The sequence below is a fragment of the Mustela lutreola genome, chromosome 6 (assembly GCF_030435805.1).
Source record: "Mustela lutreola isolate mMusLut2 chromosome 6, mMusLut2.pri, whole genome shotgun sequence".
Taxonomy (NCBI): Eukaryota; Metazoa; Chordata; class Mammalia; order Carnivora; family Mustelidae; genus Mustela; species Mustela lutreola.
The window spans coordinates 158,754,555-158,768,116 of NC_081295.1; positions in this window are offsets into that span (position 1 = coordinate 158,754,555).

Sequence of the window (13,562 nt, forward strand, 5' to 3'; positions counted from 1 at the left end):
CTTTTTTTTTTTTTTTTTTAAAGATTTTATTTATTTATTTGACAGAGAGATCACAAGCAGGCAGAGAGAGAGGAGGAAGCAGGCTCCCCGCTGAGCAGAGAGCCCGATGCGGGCCTCGATCTCAGGACCCTGAGATCATGACCTGAGCCGAAGGCAGCGGCTTAACCCACTGAGCCACCCAGGCGCCCATAATTTTTCTTTTTAAAGTAAGCCCCACACCCAACATGTGGCTTGAACTCACAACCCCAGATCAACAGCACCTGCTTGACCCACTGAGGCAGCCAGGTGCCCCATAAATGGCAATGATTCCTCTTAGAGACCATTCCGTATTAGTACCTAATGAACATACTCATTAATTATTTTATACAGTGACACAGTATTTTATTACATGAATGTATCAAACTTAACTGGTTTCCAAGAACATTTAGGTTGTTTCCATTTTTTAAGTGTCTGTTTTACCAGCTTAAATGAAAATGTGTTTAATTAATTTAAATAAATACATATTTCAAAGAAATCCTATGTGTTAAGCTTTGTATTAGGCTTTGATAATTAAAGTTTCAGGAACACAGGTTCTTGCCTTCATGTAAATTATATTCCAATTACATTGCAGCTATATACTTTAAAAAAAAAGATTTTATCTATTTGAGAGGGAGAAAGAGCAGAAGTGGGGTGGGGGCAGGAGTGGAGGGAGAGAGAGAAGCAGACACCACCCCCCCATCCTGCTGAGCAGGGAGTGGGTGGGAGGCCCTCCTACCTGATGGGGGGCTTGATACCAGCACCCTGAGATCATGACCTGAGCCGGAAGAGAGAGATTCTAGTTATGTGTCTCCTAAGGGCAGAAGTCACAGAGTGTCAGACCACCATTTTCAACCTTTTGCTCTTCCATATAATTTGCTAATGAGTATTGGTCTGCTCGGGTCAGTTATACACTGTGAGGCGCCTGGTACTAGGTAAAACTCTTGAGGCCCCTTGTCCAAACAGCATGAAAGAAGCCTTTCCTTTCTTGTGTGGGTTCACTCGTGCTCTGTCTTGGTGTCACATTCTCGTTTTTGCTATTTAATGTCACATTCCTTCAGGACACTGATACTTGCCCCGGGCTTGTCTAGACAGGGGTGCATGCCTGACCCTTCCTTTCCCTCTGCCCTGACCCCTCCTGGGAAAACACAGTGCGGAGTGGGGCGGCCTCTCCTGGGGACAGTGGGAGGCAGCTGAAAACCAGTCCTGCAGATGGGGGAAGCGTGACCAGGGAGACCAAGCTTGAGACTGGGCTCCAAGGCCCTGGGGCAGTCTCTCCAGACCTCACTTACAAAGCACACACTGGAAGGTGAGGTGGCTGAGAATTTCAAGGTGAGGACACAGCATGAGAAGCCCAACTCCCCAGCACCACAGTGCCTGGCTCCTCCTCGTGTAAGCAGAGGGTGGTGTCTGTCCTGGCCAAGTGCCCAGGAGGTTCACTGCCTTCCACGTGAGGGGAGTAGCTAGTCCCAGGAGCGTGTGCATTTGTCATGTTACTAAGTCCCGATGAATCGCGGTACACCAAGGTGTACCCTTTGTTGCAGTGCCGAGAACCAGGGGCATGGCTCCCCGTGAGCTGTGATCCCGCACAGCGAACACTCCGGGCTATGTTCACGGCCCCCCCACCCTGACTCTTCGTCTGGGACAGCCTCTCGGGGTGTAACTATCAAGAGGAATTTGACTTTTCCACTTTCCACTTTCGTGGCTCTATTTCTGTAGCATGTGTGTTCAAGTTGGTCTGGACAGTCCCGGAGGCCCTGTGACTGGGGGATGTGCAGGGTCTGATTTCCGTCCATTTGACCAGGTGTTCCATAGGTGGGCCGGCCCGAATCAACCCGTCGCAGGTGAACAGCTGGGAGCATGCGTGTCGCGGTGGTCAGGGGCCTCTGTGCACACTGCTGGGTTTACCGAAGGGACACCCACAGGGCAGAAGAGGGGCAACAGTGTTCCGCCGAAGGTTTACATCGTACCTATCAGCATTTCTCCCAGTTTCGGGTCTTCCCCGGTCATATTCCGAAATTCAACTGTATTTTCCTCTTTTACAAAGAAAAGCATCCACCTCGTCCTAAGGTGAGTCAGGCACGTCGGCGCAAGGGGTTGCTCCGCGGAAGCGGCAACGAGCGGTTCTGTGGGGCCTGGTGGGGGAGAGCGGTCGGGTGCAGGCCCTGGGAGGCCGTGCAGACCCCCGCACCCCGGGCCTCCCGTCCCTCCGGTTGCGGGACCGTCAGGCCGAGCCCCTCAGGACGCTAGGCCAGGTAACCCTATTCCCAGCTGTACGAGCCTGCAGGAATAGAATTCGTCTCCCCGTCTTTCTCCCCCGGGCCAGTTCGCCTCCTTTTCGCCTTCGCTGCTCGCGCACTAGCCGGCAGGATCCACAGGTGGAGGCCCCAGCGCGCCCCGGTTCGCCCGGCAACAGTGACGTCATCACTCCGTCCCCGAGAATTGGCTGCGGGAGCCTCCGGGGGCGGAGAAGAGGCGGCAGCATCCGCACCCACTGTTTGCCCGGCAACAGTGACGTCATGACTGCGCCGCCGGGAATTGGCTGTCCGAGCCTCCGGGGGCGGAGAAGAGGCGGCAGCATCCGCTCCACTGTTTGCCCGGCAACAGTGACGTCATGACTGCGCCGCCGAGAATTGGCTGCGGGAGCCTCCGGGGGCGGAGAAGAGGCGGCAGCATCCGCAGGCGGAGGCCCGAGCGCGCCCGGGGTTTGCCAGGCAACCGTGACATCACGTCCCCCAGCTGAGAACCGGCTGCCGAGCCTCCTCCGGCGGAGGAGAAGCGGCGCATCCGCAGGTGAGAGCCGCGCGGGTCCGGTCCGGGTCGGCACCCCCTCCCGGGCTCCCCGCCGCGGCTCGGCCAGGACGCCGCGCACCCACTGGGCAGCACCCCTACCCCGGCCCGCCGGTCTCCACGGGACTGCCCGACGCGGCGGAACGTTTTGGATCCGGGCAGCGGTCCTCCTGCCTGTCCTGTCCTGTCGCCGCCTGGCAGTTACAGCCTTTCCCGGCAGACAACACTGCGTGGGGGTCCGTCGTCCTCTTGCCGCTCTGGCCGGGAGTCCCGGTCCGGCACCTGGACGACCCTGCGTCCACACCCGGACGGGGCACAGAAGCTTGCACCTGAGTGTCCGATGCAAATTCCAGCCTCGGTTTCTCTAACTGTGGCCTGGGGTCTGTCTCCCCACCCCCACCCCGAGGGCTTGACGTGCGCAGTAACGGAGACCCGGGGCACGTGGTGCTCGGCCGTGCGGGTCCTGCCTCTGCACCCTTTGGGACCATCCCAGGGCCGCTGTGCACAAAAAGTGGGGCCTGGGGGCAGGACTTTGTCTCCCAGGCGGGTAGTAATAGAGGAAGTGTGCTGGAGGAGCGAGGGGCGGAGGGCACCGCAGCCTCCGTGCTCTCCCTGTCGGGCTGTGGGCAGCTTCCTGCAGTCTAGTCCCAGAGGTCAGTACTTCCACCTGAACTTGATCTAGATCACGCCAATCTGCTGACTCGGACATCAGTGGTTCTGAACTCTGGATCAAGGGTCTGTGTGCTGATGAGGCCCTTCAGGGTCCAGGCTGGCCTGGGGTGGGGGGTGGCTGTCTTGAATGGACAGGGAGTGGCTTTGCTGCTTTTCAGGACCAGACACAAAGGTAGATCACTGGGGCCCTGTCCCCTCCCTCCCCTCGCTGCTCCCTTCTCTCCCTGTTACTAGCTGGACTCACAGGTCCAGGAAAAGTGTCCATCCTGTGCACCATCCACCCTCCTGCTCCCCTAAGGAGACAGGTCTCTGCCTCTAGGCCAAGGTGTATATGGGGACAGTGAACAAGCCTGGGGACCACTCAGGGATCCTTTGAGTGCAAATTAGGAAGCTGAAGTCCACATTTTAAAACCTGAACCAAGCCAGGGGCACCTCTGACTCTTCCATTTCGGTTCAGGTCCTGGTCTCAGGGTCCTGAAGTCAGCCCCGTGTTGGGCTCTGCCCTGAGTGGGGCTTTGTCCCCAGATTCTCTCTCTCCCTTTCTCCGTCTGCTCCTCCCCACCCCTTCTCTCTCAAATAAATGAGTCCATCTTTAAAAAAATTAAAATTAAAAAAAAATTAAAATTAAAACTTGAGCCAAATCAAATTGAACTAAACTGAGTCCTTTCGTTGAACCTTCTTTTGAACATAGTAATAACTTTATTTTCAAAGAAATGTGGAATGTTTAGTTTCAAAACCTGAAAAATGCTTATTTTTGTGTATTTGTTTTCCTTCTTCCCTATTAAAAATGTAAATTCAGTTAATACCTTTTGACAGCCATTCTGACCGACCAGGGGCTTGGTTCCCATTTGCGGTTGATTCTCAGCAGCAGGAGAAATGGTCTTACTAAGTTATCCCATGAAGAAGGCAAACGTACTTACGGTTTTACCCCAGAAAAACTACTGTGGGTGTCTGTGTGTTGGGGGGGGCAACTATGTTAATATGTTTGTAAGATTTTTTTTTTTTAAAGATTTATTTATTTATTTGACAGACAGAGATCACAAGTAGGCAGAGAGGCAGGCAGAGGGAGAGGGGGAAGCAGGCTCTCTGCTCAGCAGGGAGCAGATGTGGGGCTCGATCCCAGGACCCTGGGACCATGACCTGAGCCGAAAGCAGAGGCTTTAACCCACTGAGCCACCCAGGTGCCCCTGTTTGTAAGATTTTTAATGTGCTTCTTGAAGCTGTTGATTCAGTTACTGACTTGCTGGCACCCCACAAGCCTAAGCAGCTCAGTTAGCCCGCTGCTGTCATGCCTTCTGATGAGGGAGCAGGAGGCTGGCTGAGGACAAAGCAAAAGCTGGCACCTTGCACCCCCTCTCCACCCGCTCCCCTCAGTAATATGTGTAACATTCCTCAGGCACCCCTGACCGCCGTAAATGAGAAACAAAGAGTTAACTTGCAGAAATCACAATCCTGCAAGACGGGAGTCTCCAACTATCTTGATGTTAATAGCTTGCTAAAAGACAATGGTGGGCTCCCGGCACCTTGGAGGCCCTCTTTAGCATATGAAAGCTCGGTTGAAACCTCCCATCCCTCCCCTTCCCCCAACCGCAGGGTACGTAACCTGCCATCCCTCACAACCGGGGGCAGCAGCTCTTCCTGCCCACGGGTCCTGTCCACGTGCTTTAGTAAACCACCATTTTGCACCAAAGATGTCTCAAGAATTCTTTCTTGGTCATCGGCTCCGGACCTCAGCCCACCGAACCTCACCTGGGTTCTAGAACTTCATCACCTCCACCGGGATCCGGCTTCTTAAGAAGCCAGTAAGAGCTGACGGGGACTGGTGAGTGTGGAATTGAATGCGGACGTGTGTGTCTGGGGGGTGGGTAGGGGTGATGTGGACGCAATAGCTTTGGGTTGCTATGGTTCTACTTTTTAAAAAATGGTCTTTTTTTTTTTTTTTTTTTTTTTAAGTTAGGAAACAAACCAGCAGGACCGGCTTCTGGGGGGAAATGCTCGATTTTGGACGGGACCGCAGGCTTGCCTGGTCACCGGCGCCATCTACTGGTCACACTGACGTACTGCTCCGACGGTGGACCGTGGCCGGCGCTGGGTCCCCCGACCTGCCTGAAGATCAGCCGTAGGGGCGCAGGTGAGAGCGCGCAGAGGCCGTCCGTGAGGTTTGCCCACGGCTTACACTTACTGGCCTGTTGACCCACCGATGAAGTCTTGTTCGAGGACCCTCTGCTGTGTAGCATCTGAATCAAGTGCCACTCGGGGGAGGAAATACTGTTTTGCCCTCATGTGGTTTTTAACGTCCTCAAAACAGCTTTCCATGGTTGTCCCTGTCCCTTACAGTAATGTGCCATCAATAAGTGGATCCCATAGTAGTACTAGGAGGAGGATACTGAGGCCAGCGGAGCTGAGAGGAGCCCAAGGTGGGCCAGACCCAGCCGCCCAGGCTGCAGGTGCAGACGCGCCCTCTGCCAGGCATGCGAGCTGGGCGGGGCAGAGGGGCGCAGGCTTGCTTTATTCCTGGTGTTTTGTCGGGAACCATGACCTAGTGGTTCCCTGGCCTTCCTCTAGCATTTCTATACCTTTTGTTGTGGTTTCTATACCTTCTTATTTCTTGCCCCAGCTTGAACTCTGTTTGGAGATGTGATTTTTAGCAACAAAGCTAAATTTATGCACAATTCATTTCTGTTATTAATTGAACATATATTTTTTCAAATTTTTATAAAGATTTTATTTATTTATTTGACAGACAGAGAGGCAGGCAGAGAGAGAAGAGGAAGCAGGCTCCCCGCCGAGCAGAGAGCCCAATGCGGGGCTCGATCTCAGGACCTTGGGATCATGACCTGAACCGAAGGCAGAGGCTTAACCCACTGAGCCACCCAGGTACCCCAATTGAACATATTTTAAAGATTTTATTTATTTGAGAGAGAGAGAGACTGCGCGAGCACATGAATGAGCACAAGCAGTGCGGAGGGGCAGAGGGAGAAGCAGACTCCACACATGGGAAATGAGGTATGTATAAGGTTATTCAAACAGATTAAAAAAAAAATTATTATTTATTTATTTATTTGACAGAGAGAGAGAGAGAGAAAGCACAAGTAGGCAGAGAGGCAGGCAGAGGTGTGTGGGGGGGAAGCAGGCTTCCTGCTGAGCAGAGAGCCTGATGCAGGGCTCGATCCCAGGACCCTGAGATCATGACCTGAGCCGAAGGAAGAGGCTTTACCCACTGAGCCACCCAGGCGCTCCTCAAACAGATTTTTTTTTTTTTTTTAAAGATTTTATTTATTTATTTGACAGAGAGAGAGATCACAAGTAGGCGGAGAGTCAGGCAGAGAGAGAGAGAGAGAGAGAGAAGCAGGCTCCCGCTGAGCAAAGAGCCCGATGCGGGGCTCGATCCCAGGACACTGAGATCATGACCTGAGCCGAAGGCAGCGGCTTAATCCACTGAGCCACCCAGGCACCCCTCTCAAACAGATTTTAAAAAAAAATTATTTATTCATTTGTCAGAGAGAGAAAGCACAAGCAGGGAGAGCGGGCGAGCAAGAAGCAGACTCCCCGCTGAGCCGGGAGCCTGAGGTAGGACTCATCCCAGACCCTGAGATCATGATCTGAGCTGAAGGCATACACTCAACCAACTGAGCTGCCCAGGTGCCCCTGAAATGATTCAATGCAGTGTGTTTGTAACTGCAGATTACAAACGTCTTAGGGTCTATTGAACGAGGACTGATTAGGTAAACTATGAGACCCCCCACGCAGTGGAGACTGTATTTAAGTCATCCCTGTCCCCCACATGGGGCTCGAATTCATGACCCTGAGACCAAGGGTCACTAGTTCCTCCAACCGAGCCAGCGAGGGGCCCCTGGGCCATCTCTTCTGGGTCCACTGTGAAGTGTCTGAGCTGAGACGTGCCCAGGGTGAAGTTAGGGGCCTGCCGGCAGCTGCCTGTTTCTGAGAACCTCCGTGGGCCAGCGACTCTCACATGCTGACTGGTCGGTCAGTCCCTATGACCCCCAGCAGGAGGGACACAGTATCGTCCCCACTCTAAGAATGAGGAAGGCGAGGGTTACGGAAGGGCCAAGCAGTGTTGTGCGAATCTCGGAGAGGTGGCTTCTGGGGAACTTGCTGGCCAGTTTGGACCTGGGTGCAGGAGCCGTGCCCAGACAGAAAAGATCTGAGAGTCCGGGCGTAGCACTCGGAGAGGAGGCTCACGGCCTCCATGAGCTTCTGCTTCCCACACTGGGGCGTTCCAAGTGGCACCCGGCAGAGGATGGGGCGAAGTGTGCTTCCTGGGCTGGGAAATTGGGAAAACCCCAGGAATCTCTTTGTAAGTCGACCACACATTTAGTGAGTGCCTGCTCCCTTCGTCCCCTGACACAAAGACCCTTCCTGTCTCGGAGGCCGGGATCATCGTTTGTCTTCCGTCTACTTCTCTCCCAGAATAAAATTTTAAGCACTAGCAGTTGTCAGTGTCTCAGGCTCACCGAGCACTCTAGCTTGTCTGAGCCTCATACCCACGTCCCGGAGCGAGTGAGCGACAGGGCATCTCGGGAAGGCCTAGGGGATGGCACACACACAGCAGACCAGCAAGGGGTCCTCAGGCTTGGAAACTGTTGAGATGACCCGCACTGTGCAGTGAAAACTGATTCTTTTTTTTTTTTTTTTAATTTTTTTTAAAGGTTTTATTTATTTGTCAGAGAGAGAGAGGGAGAGAGAGTGAGCACAGGCAGACAGAATGGCAGGCAGCGGCAGAGGGAGAAGCAGGCTCCCTGCTGAGCAAGGAGCCCGATGTGGGACTCGATCCCAGGATGCTGGGATCATGACCTGAGCCGAAGGCAGCTGCTTAACCAACTGAGCCACCCAGGCGTCCCTGAAAACTGATTCTTTTTTTTTTTTAAAGATTTTATTTATTTATTTATTTGACAGACAGAGATCCCAAGTAGGCAGAGGCAGGCAGAGAGAGAGGAGGAAGCAGGCTCCCTGCTGAGCAGAGAGCCCGATGCGGGGCTCGATCCCAGGACCCCGAGATCATGACCCGAGCCAAAAGCAGAGGCTTTAACCCACTGAGCCACCCAGGCGTCCCTGAAAACTGATTCTTGAGTCAGAAGATGTTTTCGTTGCTTGGTCTCTCACGACGCTTCCGACCAGGTGGCAGGCCCTGTGCGGTGGCTCTGGGGAGGACACGAGAACCCCGCTCAGGGTCCCTGCTCCCACGGAGCTTAAGGCCCAGTCAGGAGGGCAGGTATTACATACATGGTTCTAGAATTGAAAGGCAATGACCGCGGAGGTGAGTGCTTTGGAGGGTGAAGGCTGTGCTGGGAGAGCCCGGGGCTGGGTGGGGTGGGGTCTGTCGGGAGGGGAGAGGGGAGAAGAGGCAGGGGCGTACCGGGCTGCCTGCTCCCACAGTGTGTGGGCAAGGCGCAGGGACGCCGTCTGCCGGGGTGGCTGGAGCACCAGGAGCAGGAGGGAGGAGCAGAGGCCAGGGCTGCAGGCACCGGCGGTGTGACCTTGGGGGTGTCCTTCCACCTTTCTGAGCTGCAGCTTCCTCTTCCGAAAACGCATCACAGTGCTAGCAGACCCGGGGAGGCTGGGAAGGTTAAGACGGATGATGTGAGTGGCTCATAACTCACGCACTGGGAAGGTGTCTTGGGCCCGACGGAGGGTTACAGAGGCCGAAAGCATCCGGAGGTGTGTATGAGTCATGCTGGCTTCCCGAGTTTCAGAGGGACGGGGAAGGAGGAGTTAAAACCTGCAGGTGTTGGTTTGCTCTAGATAGCTAGATCAAGACCTGCTCACGCCTGTCCCAGGCTTTCCTCTCTGCTCAGATTAGGATTGTCCATTTGGGTCCCTGGACAGGCCCTGTCCAGGGACCCACCCACGGCAATAGGGTCACAGTTTTCCATACAGGCCATCACGAGGGATCCTGGCTGGTGTTTTTATGGCTTTTCCATGAGTAGAATCTCTAGTCTGTTGCCTCAGATTTGTTCACTTGACTCCCAAAACCTCCTTTGTAAATCTTTGCTCGTGTTTGTACACTCAGTTCCACACACCCTATTCTGTAATTCCAAAACCCACAGTGCTCTAAAAATCAAAAACGTCGTTTCGGACTCGTGTGGTGGCAAGACCAGATGTGAAGGTATTCATGGTCTTTGATAACTGCACCTAATGTCAATAATCATGTATTTCAGGGCGCCTGGGCGACAGGTGAGTGACTGACTCTTGGTTTTGGCTCCTGTCTCGAGCTCAGGGTCCTGAGGTTGAGCCCCATGAGGGGCTCCAGACTCAGGGAAGGATCTGCTTGAGGTTGTCTCCCCCTCTCTCTCCCCCTCTCTCTGCCCCCTTCCACTCATGCTCTCTCTTAAATGAATGAATAAGCTTTAAAAAAAAAATCCTGTATTTTATCACAGAAATGTGACTCTGTCCTTACAGATGTCATACCTGTACACACACATGAGAGTGGAGTTCTCAGCATTCTGTGGTTTCTATTAGAAAAATGTGGTGATGTGTCTTTTTTCTCTGAGGATTTGGCGAGCACGCTGGTGTGGTCTGAATAAGTGAAAAATCATGATCAGTTTTTTCTTTTTTTTTTAAAGAAAGATTGTTTTTATTTGACAGAGAGAGAGAATGCACGTGCACAAAAGCCAGGAGTGGGGCAGAGGGACAGGGAGAAGCAGGCTTCTCGCTGAGCAGGGAGCCTGATGCAGGACTCGATCCCAGGACCCTGGGATCACGACCTGAGCCGAAGGTCAGCGCCTTACTGACTGAGGTCCCAGGTACCCTCACTGTCACTCCTTGAACTGGACATAGGGAGAGAGAAATCTGTTGCAGCCAAATGCACAAGCACAGATCTTGCGAACACGACCTCCAAGTGCACACATGCCTGATGGCCCGTAGGGTCTGTGGACTGGCGCCACTGTTCATACCTGCTCGAGACTTCGTTATGGGTATTTAACTAAACATAAGATGCGTTGGTTTTGAAATCTTAAAAATCCGATCCTCCTGTAGTTCCAGGAATAGAAACATTCACTACATTTGTCTGTGAGAACTGACCCCTTTCTCACTCTGTTGCCCTGGCTTCCCTGCTCTTCAGGAGGGACGGACAAGCTCTTTTCCTTTCTGTTGTGTCAGTCAGCCTAGCATTTCGGGACAGTGTTTGCTTCCTTACCACAGACAACCTCCCTTATAGAGAAGTCAGTCACAGAAGCGCCAACTCTGAAATCTGGCGATGGAGACGGTGCTGACCCTGACCCCCAGCATCGGGTGGGAGGGCCGGAACTGCCCCGAGGCTCCTGCATCTCCCTGAGGTTTCTGATCGCACGGTGGGTTTCCCTGTGCATGCCAGGGAAGGTACGCTAGGGGTGACAGTCACTCTGCCGGCTCCTCTTCCCAGCACAAAGCCCCAAGGCGGGCCCAGCTGAGAGCGCACAACAGGACTAGGGCTGGGCACGGGGAGCAGTTGTGAGCATTTGCTGAAGAACGGTTTCCCTTACCCCCGGACCCCTCCTGGCAGTGCGGCAGCAAGGGTTCCAGCCCTCAGGAGGCCAAGTTGAGACGTGGCTTGTGATGAACTCCATGTCTGAAGTTGAAGCGTTTGTCCCGTAGAGTTTTCTCCACTGCACGAGCTGTGTAGGACAGAAGACAGTCCTTGAAGATGCGACTCTCACCTGAATACGCCCCCCACCAGAGACCACTCCCCACTAATTTGGATGGGAAGCCCCGGGATGCTCCTTGAGCTCTGACAATGCCTCAGGGTTGGGTCAGGGAAGGTCCTTCAGATTCAATCTCGGAATACAGGGGAAGAATTTGGAAACGGACTAAGAGGCTTGAGTTCAAATATTGGCTCAGTCAGTTTCATAGCTGGGTGACCTCTAATTTATACTTAGTTTCCCCAGATCACAGCTCACCGGTCTCCAAACTAAGGACCTCCTATCTACTTTGCTTGGCTGGGTAAGAATGATGTGAGCTGCCCTTTGAAAGCACCCAGCACCCAGCACCCAGCACAGCATCCTTAGTTCAGCTACCTTGGTTCATGTTACCAGGGCACGTGGGGAGTTAAAGTTCTGGGCTCTCCTCTCTACATGTTCGGCAGAAGACAGGAAAGGCAGAAGAAGGTTGGGAGATAAAAGGAACAGGAAGACGGGTCCTGTTCTCAGGGAACCCGAGCAGGAATGCTACCATCTCTGAAACGGATCCCAAACTGTAAAAGGTTGTGTCACCAAAGGCACAAGGACTAGGGGGTGGCATGGAGCGGGGCCTTCCCAGAGGAGAGCGTTTGCTGCTCGGTGTGGAAGGCGAAGGAGTGGACTGGCCCTGGGAGTGCGGGGTTGGGGTACTGATGAGGAAGACATCAGCGAGTCCCGAGGGACGAGGGCCCGGGTCTGGGAACGGACACTGGAGGAGGGAACCGTGTCAGAGGAGGAAATGGCAGCTGTCGAGCAGCTTCAGACTGCTTAGGACAGTTAAAAAGAAAAGGTAAATGATTAGAAAGCTAACACTTGTAAAACATCTGAGCAAACGCCGACTACCACCACCACCAGGAAGGAGGCCGGTAATTCACGGCCTGCGGGGCGATTACTGTTACTGTGACGCGTTGTCTCCCAGCTTTAAAACCTATATATACCACAGTTGTACGCATTTTGTATTCTGCTTTTCCCTCCTCCAACTGTCGTATTTTCCCCTGGTCATGTCATTAGCTCCTCTCTTAACGCGTGTTTTCGTATCTCTTCCTTTGAATGGATACGTTCCAATGTATGAAACCAATACTCTGTGATTTGGACAGGACGGTGGTTTCCTTTTCTGCTTTAGCACTGCAGCACGGCCAGAAATACCACCAGAATGATACTCAATTTCACAGAACCACAGAGTCCTCTGCTGGGGGCATTGGATCCTTCCACCCCTCACTTCAGCATGGCCAAGCAGCCAGGACTTGGGGGAGGCCAGAGACGAGTGGCCAGAATGAAGATGAGACGGGACCTCGAGAACTCATTTGCAGGAGCCTCCATACAGAAAGGCCATGCTGGGTCTGGGAAGGGCGTCCTCTGGGCCAGCAGCCAGGACCACACAGTAGCCCAGAGAGATGGTGTTCTCCAGGCCAGACAGATGAACGAGCCCCAGACTGGGCGCAGGCAGGAAACAGCTTCTTTTCAGAGCAGTCTGGGAAATCTCTCACCCTGGTGCTGAGAACTTTATTTTCCTTGGCACACACATCTTTTGGTCCTGCCTAGAGGACAGCCGGCCACTCCGAGGAGGGTGGCTGTTGCTTTGAGTGGTTAGAAATCCTGCCCTAGTCTCTTCTGCTCATTTTCTAGCTCAGTGGGTCTCAACCACTCCCTCGGGAATGTTTTTAAAAAGCTGTGAGCTCTTCTTGTGTAATTACAGAGATGAGGGGAGCCAGTGTTGCCATTGAGGAGAAGAAATTCTTCTGAGCATAGCCTGCACAGTGAATCGTCCCCCATCCAGAATCTCAAGTGTCCCCTAGGGCCTTCATGTAGGTGAAAACCTGTGTTTAATTATCTGAGCCTAGAAATTAATACTGTTTGAAAGATGGTATTAATATACAATGAACTTTCTAGGAATGCAATTACAGTTCGGTGTAAATTTAGGGAAGAATGACTTGGCTACCAAGAGTTGTTCAACATTTTGTGACATCACCTAACGGACGGCAGCGCGCCGCAGGTGCTGGGCACAGGTGCCCAGCACCTGCAGAGTTGCACACCTGTGAGTCTGCCTCCTTCCTGATTACGATCTCCAGCGTAGTCAGGGCTCAACACCCACAGGGTAGAATGAGGCTCAGGTTATTGTAGTACAAATTTTTGCTTTCCATTGTCCCCTTATGGCACAGGTAGGGAATCCTGTTGACCTTTAGTAGTTCCGTGCGTAGCTAGGTTGTATCATTTATGAATTTCAATTCAGCCTACAAAGGATTCACTGGGAAGGCTGAAGGCACTGGGAAGGCTGAAGGCCGAGACCCTCACTCCCATCAGCCTCACGCTATCCGCCCTTCCCCCACGTCTTTGGCGACCAGCCCGAGGTGAGCTCCCCCCGCCCCCAAGGAGTCCCCTGTCGCCCTGGCAGCCCAGACGCACTCCATGAAC